The sequence below is a fragment of the Schistocerca nitens genome, chromosome 1 (genome assembly GCF_023898315.1).
Source record: "Schistocerca nitens isolate TAMUIC-IGC-003100 chromosome 1, iqSchNite1.1, whole genome shotgun sequence".
Lineage (NCBI taxonomy): Eukaryota > Metazoa > Arthropoda > Insecta > Orthoptera > Acrididae > Schistocerca > Schistocerca nitens.
In genome coordinates this window covers 774,224,196-774,232,090 of record NC_064614.1, presented here as the reverse complement: position 1 = coordinate 774,232,090, position 7,895 = coordinate 774,224,196, and the positions used below count along the sequence as shown (strand labels likewise).

Below are 7,895 nucleotides of genomic sequence, written 5' to 3'. Positions count from 1 at the left end.
AAAGTAGAGCTCCAACATCTGACGATTTCATGTTATCTTACTCCATTAGTTGACTTTCCCACCAGAATCACACCTGGGAGTCAGTCTTTGATAGACAATATTTTTATAGATTTAAGTAGGCACCATTGCTGCACTGTCAGCCCTATCTTGAATGGTCTGTCTGACCATGATGGGCTAGTGATTCACTTGAAGTCTTTAAACGCATACTGCAACAGATGGACTGGTGCCTAGTATACAGGGTGGATGATGATGATGCCAAATTTAATATATTCATAAATGAGTTCTCAGCCTTATTTGAAGAGGTATTCCCAAAAAAGCTTGTTAGAAGTAAAAGTGGTACATCACAGAACAAACTCTGGATCACAAAGGGAATTAAACAATCATGTAAAACAAAGAGGGAACTTTACATTGCAACTAGAATGTCTAAGGACACTACAAAAACTAGCCATTACAAAATTTAATGTAAGATACTAAAAAAGGTAATACAGAAATCAAAAGCATTCTATTATGATCAAGAAATTGATAACTCTCACAACAAAATTAAGACTATCTGGAACATTGTTAGAAGGGAGACAGGGAAAGTCATAAGAACTTCTTAAGAACTCAGAATTAAACATGAAGGTAATCTAGTACACAATCCTAACAACATAGCCAATATTTTCAACAACCACTTCTTGTCAGTTTCAGAACAAATAGGATGCAAGGGCTTTGACTCATATGCAAAAGACTATACTCCAACATACAGGTAAAATTCACATTAGACCTGTCACAGCATCTGAAATTAAAAGAAAAATCATCTTCCTCAAGAATTCTCACTCCACTGGGATAGATAATATCTTTTTCAGTGAATCCTTACAACGAACTGTGCCTGACACATGCAAATATGCAGATGTGCAACCACTTTTCAAGGAATGTGACAAAGCCGAAGTCACAAATTACAGGCCAGTTCCCCTTCTAACGGCCTCTTCTAAGACACTGGAAAAGTTTATGTATAAGAGAATTTTGGAACATCTAAATAAATACAACATTCTCATCAAAAGTCAATTTGGATTCCAGAAGGGACGGTCAACTGAATAAGCAATTTATGCTTCCACAAATAAAGTTATGGAATCAATTAATGACAAAATGGTAACAACTGGATTATTTTGTGACTTATCAAAAGTGTTTGACACTGTGAACCACCAAATCCTATTACAGAAAGCAGACCTGTTAGGAATAAGTGGCTTGGCAAATAAGTGGTTAGAATCATATCTCAAAGATAGGAAGCAGAAAGCAGTAATAGATAGTACCAATGAGATCCATAGCAGCCTAGTTTCATCTGAATAGAGAACCATTAAATGTGGAGTACCCCAAGGATCCATTCTTGGTCCTCTACTATTCCTCATAATTATAAGTGACCTACCTCAATGTACAATGTCACAGTGCTTTTTTACCATTTTTGCAAATGACACAAACAGTGTGATTGATGGTCACACATTTGAAGATCAAGGACATGTTAAGAATATTCTTATTTATTTAGTGAAATGGTTTAGCTTCAGTGGACTCTTACTGAACTTTAATGAGACTAATTATATTCATTTCACTGCAAATTCTGAAATGGAGGATGAATTAACTGTGAAATGTTCAACAGATTCAATAGAAAGAGTTGAAACAACAAAGTTTTTAGGCATTTTAATTGACTCCAGAGTAAACTGGTCTCATCATATAATAAATCTTCAGAAGAAACTCAGCTCATCGATTTTTGCCCTACGCAATTCTCTCAGAGAGCAGAAACTTACACACAATGAAAGTATCATATTATGTATATTTGCATTCTCTTATAACATATGGTATTATATTCTGGGGAAACTAAACACTAGCAAAGAAAATACTCTTGGCCCAGAAACATGCTATAAAAATAATGAGCAGTGTAAACTCAAGATGTACTTGTAGAAACCTTTTCCAGAAACTAATAATTCTTACTAACACGTCCCAGTAAATATTTTCTCTTATGGGTTTCATCAGCAAAAATACTGAGTTTCATAAAAGAAATAGTGAATACCGTGGATATGATACTAGGTGAAAGCACAATTTCCACAATGAATGTAAAAACATGACTATGGTGCAAAAGGGTGTACAGTTCTCTGTTGCAAAAGTTTTTAATTCTCTCCCTCCAGATATTAAAACAAATTTTATAACCATTCCTCTTTTAAGGAGCATCTGAAGCAATTTCTACTGGAAAGGTCATTTTACAGTTTAGAAGAGTGTTTTAGCCACAATGAAAAAACCACCTAGGTCTGTGCACCAGATATTTTGAGTGTGACATACCATAGTTTAAGTTTGAGTAATGGTGTAGGTACCATACCCATGTAACATTCATGGTCATTTTCACTATTTTTTAATTTGTTTTCACTTTCTATGTGTATTGTTTGCTGTATATCCTTGTGAGTTTATCACAGTTGGATCGATGGATTAAGAAATAAATAAATAAATGTTTTTACTCAAATACTTTGATTTGGTTAATCTGAATGTTTACATTTAAGTGTTAATTCTGATGTATGTAATATGTTTTTATTTCTTCTAGTGTCCCATGCTGGTACTGTGAGTCTTGTCATAAATTAATCACATTGTGTGCTGCTGTATTGTTAAAATTGTAAAATTACTGACTCATTTCGTATTCTTGCAACTCCATTGCTGTCAGGATCAACAGAACTCTCAATAAAATAAAATAATAGATTCTGTGCTATTCTTTTGTCTACATTTAATTATGCTGTGATTTGATTTTTTAATTCTTCTGTGTTGGTGATGTTGTTGTGGTCTTCAGTCGGAAGACTGAGTTGCTGCTGCTCTCCACGCAAATACCTTCACCTCTGCATAATTACTGTATTTTAATCTGCTTACTGATTTCAAGCTTTCCCATAGTTCCTCCATTACCAGATTGACTCCATGGTTTTTCCTACTGCTTGCTCAGTGTATAGATTGAACAACATGCAGATAGGTTACAATCACATCCCACTCTCTTCTCAATTACTGATTCCCTTCCATGTCTTCTACCCCTGAAATGGCAGTCTGGTTTCTATACAAGTTGTAAATAACATTCACTCGTACATTTTAACCTTGCTTTCCTGAAATTTCAGTGTTATTAAAGGTTTTCTCTAAAGTGATGAATGCTTTTGCCCTTGGTCTGTTTTCTAATATAAGCCAAAACTTTATTTTTGCCTCACATATTCCTAGATTTTTGTGGAACTCTAAGTCATCTTCCTGAAAGTTGGCTTCTACAAATGTTTCCATTCTTTGTTAAACAATTCGTGTCAGTAATCTGCAAGCATTAATCTTAAAGTTGATAGTTCTGTAATATTGAAAGCTGTTAATAATTCCATCTTTGGTACTGGAATTATTGCATTCTTCTTGATGACTTAGGTATAGTCCCTCAGTCTGGTATTTGATTCATCAGAGGGAATAGTTTAGCCTTGACTGGCTCTCACAAGCTGTGAGTAAATGTTGTGTGCCATTGGTTCACTTCTCCATTTAGATCTTTTTCAGAGCTTAGGCAAATTCTTCTCACAATATCATAACAGCCACCTCATCTTCATCCACTTTATTTTCCCGTTCTATAAACTGTCTTAATTTTCCTTGTGTAGTCCTTGTGTCTATTGCTTTATCTTTTAATGTTATTCTTTGATTAATACTGATGCTTCTCTCTTCTCCAAAGGTCTCTCTATAGATGGCACCACTCTTTCCATAGTTATATATGTTTCTACAGCCTTGCATTTGTCTTCTAAGTATTCCTGCTTAGGCATTTTGCACTTTTTGTTAGTACTATTTTTTAGAAATCTTTTGCCTGCTATTTGTATTTTTAAATAACTTCTACAATTTCTGCACTGCAGTCTTTTCTGTCTGCCTACACTTTGTGAGGTATTTTATTACTGTCCCCATATCCAAAATTGGCATAACATCAAAGTATTTTCCTTGTAGTCCACTATTCCAATGCATCTACTGTTGTCATTAGTGTCTTCATTCTTTACCACATTCCTCATTATACCATTTACATCTTGAGGAATCTTTCTTTTACTTTCTTCCTCAGTATCCACACATGTACACCATATGACACTATGCTTTCCATACAAACTCTTGTGTAGTGGATTCTCTGTAACTTTTGAGACACCATTATTCCATAATACTGGGTGTAGCTGCTGTATTGTGGCCTAAGATGTCCTTATTTTTTCTGTACATTTTGGTCATCATGTCATACAAGTTCTGATGATGGTGCTATACTCTTTAAAATAATTTTTTGTTTAACTCTTGCTCGAAAAAGATTACACTGAATGCTAACAAGCTGTCTTTCTTTTACGTGTGTGCCTGTCAACTCTCATCTTCTGCTGTTTGTAGGAATAAGTATTTAATTATTTTTTATTGTTTTTGTCATTTGCCATAAGAGCTTGAAATATCTACACAGCTGCAATGTTCAGGCTGACTGTATTGTACAAAACTGTCGAGGCTTTCAGGGTCATTTGTTGATTTACTGACCGTTGGCTTGTGTCTCAGTATCCTTAGCCTAGGTTTTTTTTTTTTTCCCCTGATGTTTCTCCAATACTAGTTACTGGCATATTCAAAGATGAACCTTCTATTCCTGGTGGCACAGCAGCACAACTGTGGTGAGGGGGTCGTGTTTAGTGGCATTTATGAGGGGGAAGAGAAGGCTGGGAGTGGGTGGCAGGCTTAGGGAAGGGGAGATGTTAACATAAAGTGAATATAATTTGCCTTGTAAATAAAATGTTTTCCATTAATAAGCTGTGTCTAAAATATACAAATAATTACTGTTAAGATCTTTTATTTAATAAGCAAAGGCTTACAATGTGTTTAGTTATCTATCCTTGCCATTACTCTGCCTTCTATTGAATTACATTAATGTCATTTACTTTCCTAGTTTACCCCCAGTGGCTAATTCCTAGCTGAACAGATACCTATACAAAAGTTACAAAGGTAATCAGTGATTCTTACTCATAATTTTATGGTGCATTTTTGTCATTTTATATACATGTATTATATCTGTGTTGTGTAATCATGACTCATTCCACATCCTTGTAATTTATCACAATACAGATTAAAGGAATCTGTAATAAAATAAAAAAAAATAATAATAAATCACTCATAAGTACCTAACTGTTGTGTGTTCTAAATGAGTGTTCCAGGATAGTTTGTTGACAAGTATTATTACTAAAGAATTTACATTTACTTTGTATTTATTGACAGTCTGATGGACTGGACAACAGATGCAGTCTTTCTTTCTTTTTTTTTTTTTTTTAAACGTAGTAAACCATTTGCAATAGATTTAGGTCTAGACTTTATTTCAATAACATTGTAATGTTGACAAGGTCCTCCAATGCAGGGCTTACAGAAGGAAAAGTATTATTTTCGGTATGTCTTTACACTTCTGTCTGCTTATTATATAAAGTGAAGAGAACATATTACAGGAAAAAAGAGGAAATAAAAGAAATTCAGTAATGAAAAAATACCCTTCACCAAATTTGGTCATGATATACTGTAGTATTAGTTGCAGATTCAGAGCCGAATATCGAATGAGTGTTGTAGGTCTGATCGCCGGCCGAGCTGGCCGAGCGGTTCTAGGCGCTGCAGTCGGTAACAGCACGAAGTCCCATAGTGCTCAGAGCCATTTGAACTATTTTTTTAGGTCTGATCTTATTAAGTAAACATTGAAAACTGGAACTAAATTTATTATAGGAAAAGTATTACTGAGACAACAAGAAAATAAGAGATATTAAAATTAATCTGGTAAAGCAGTTAAAATTACAGTAGGCTTTCAGAAGATAGTAGATATTTGAAATACATGAAAAGGTTAACATTAACAAAATGAGTATACATGTCCAAAGAAATTATTTCTGCAAGTTAGTACATCTGTTTAGAAAAATTGAAATTCCTTGCAAAATCTGCTGGCTCACTTCTGTATGGAAGTGAAAGTTGCTCACTGGGAAATGATTTTAGCAGCACTGTGGATATGACAGGAAAAGACCAGAAAAACTATTGTTGAAAGAGTAACAAATCTATGGTAATTAAATGTGCGCAACACTGCTAAATGTTGTATAGTATTCCAGAATTAACTACTCTGTATGTCAAACACAAACAATTCAGTGAACTGTATCCAGTAAAAAAATAGTAGTAACGAACAACTACGTTTAAACGTGACATTCTGTTGTGTTTTACTTTGTATATGTTCTTTCCCTGCGAATATAAAATATTACTCTTATGTTTGCTGCATGTCGTCTTTATTCGTTATTATCTTTCAAGCATTCATGTGGCATACTTTAAAATAGAGCTTCAATATACGTTTTTGGCAAACATTTAAGTCTCGTTTAATCTCGGGGCCAAATCACACACAGAAAGAAGTATACGCTTATCATTTCATGTCATTACATCTTCGGTTGTTTCATTCCCATTACTCCAGCTATTTGTTTTCAGTGCTAGCAATTAATTTGGAATTATCTGGTCTTATCAGATAAGCAGAAAAGGCAGACTGTTTGGTTACAATATCTTGAGTCGTGAAATATGTTTGTAAGTTATTTGCTTGCGTGCTCTGCATGTTTATTTCATAAATCGACATAGAACTATATCAGCGGGCGCTGCGTTTTGCGCACCTAATAAACATTATGGATGAAGTCGTGTAATGTGTTCCTCGGTGGTATAGTGGTCAGTATCCCCGCCTGTCACGCGGGAGACCGGGGTTCGATTCCCCGCCGGGGAGAAACACCATTTTTACTATTTTGTCTAGGTAGGAAGTTTTCATCTTGTATCATTTTCTTGCAAAAGTGGATTCAAAATTCTTCATAGAAAGTTTGAAAGGCTCGCTCTTGAAACTCATGAAGGAGTACACACAAGTCATATATATGTCTGTCCACGTGAATCGGGCTAATAACATGAAGCACGAATTTTGATATAGAAAAACCGCTCAACGATTTCCAGATCTTAGTTACTGTTTAGTCAGCCCTATGAGGTAGTCCTTGAGGCGCCGTATTACCGTTGACAAGAAAAACAACTACGGTTTTATCACAGCTGGAATATCGATTATAAAATGCTGAATTTCAAGGAAAACCCAAATAAAATACAATTTTATATATTTCCAGTTACAAAAGTTCTGCAGAAGGTTCTTTGCAAACAAGCTTTGGATAGGCTCAAACCAAACATGGAAGACTGAATATAAAAACTTCGAAAATAAACTCTACCGGTGGTAGCATCCAATTTCACTTGTTTCCTGCACTGCGTTAAAGTTATTAAGCGACCATAGGGACATAAGTATCACCATCTGGCGTATGAATCATGTGTGTCCAATCTGCAATGAACTGCGAAGGCTATTGGGTCCAAAATTTTTAACAGAAAAATGTTGGCCCGTGGGGGGATCGAACCCACGACCTTCGCGTTATTAGCACGACGCTCTAACCAACTGAGCTAACGGGCCGGACGATACTAACGATGAACCGCTTTCACTCTATTGAACATGAGAGTAGTTTAATCTATAGAAACTGAGGATACGTAATTGATGGACACAGATGTCACTGTATACACTATACAGTAATGAACCAACAGGGCTTGTAGTAAAAGGAGGCAGTTAACAAAAATCGTTTAAAGGCTGAATTAAGCTGACTGTATGTGTACATATTTGAAAAGTTTAAAAATTTGTAACCATTGGTAAATGAACTAAAGAAATGCTATGACTATCAATTAGCCAAAGCCAATACGTTTTAATGATCAGTCGGATTGTCGTCGGTGTGTAATCAAAAGGTCAAAGTTCGTTACAACTCAGCTAGTAGATCAGTGCAGGAGAGGTAGACTACATATTGGATTCGAACCCTGTCCGGCACAAAGTTTTAACATAAGAGAAAGTTATGTAATAAAGGCTGCGA

The 7,895-nt window shown here is 35.2% G+C and overlaps 2 non-coding genes across 2 annotated transcripts; one reads left to right on the top strand and one right to left on the bottom strand.

The window, feature by feature from the left end:
• The first annotated feature begins 6,667 nt into the window (after positions 1 to 6,667).
• Trnad-guc (transfer RNA aspartic acid (anticodon GUC)) lies at positions 6,668 to 6,739 on the top strand. The gene has a single exon. It is a non-coding gene; the product is annotated as a tRNA-Asp (tRNA).
• A 637-nt stretch (positions 6,740 to 7,376) lies between these two features.
• Trnai-aau (transfer RNA isoleucine (anticodon AAU)) lies at positions 7,377 to 7,450 on the bottom strand. The gene has a single exon. It is a non-coding gene; the product is annotated as a tRNA-Ile (tRNA).
• Between the last annotated feature and the right edge of the window lie 445 nt (positions 7,451 to 7,895).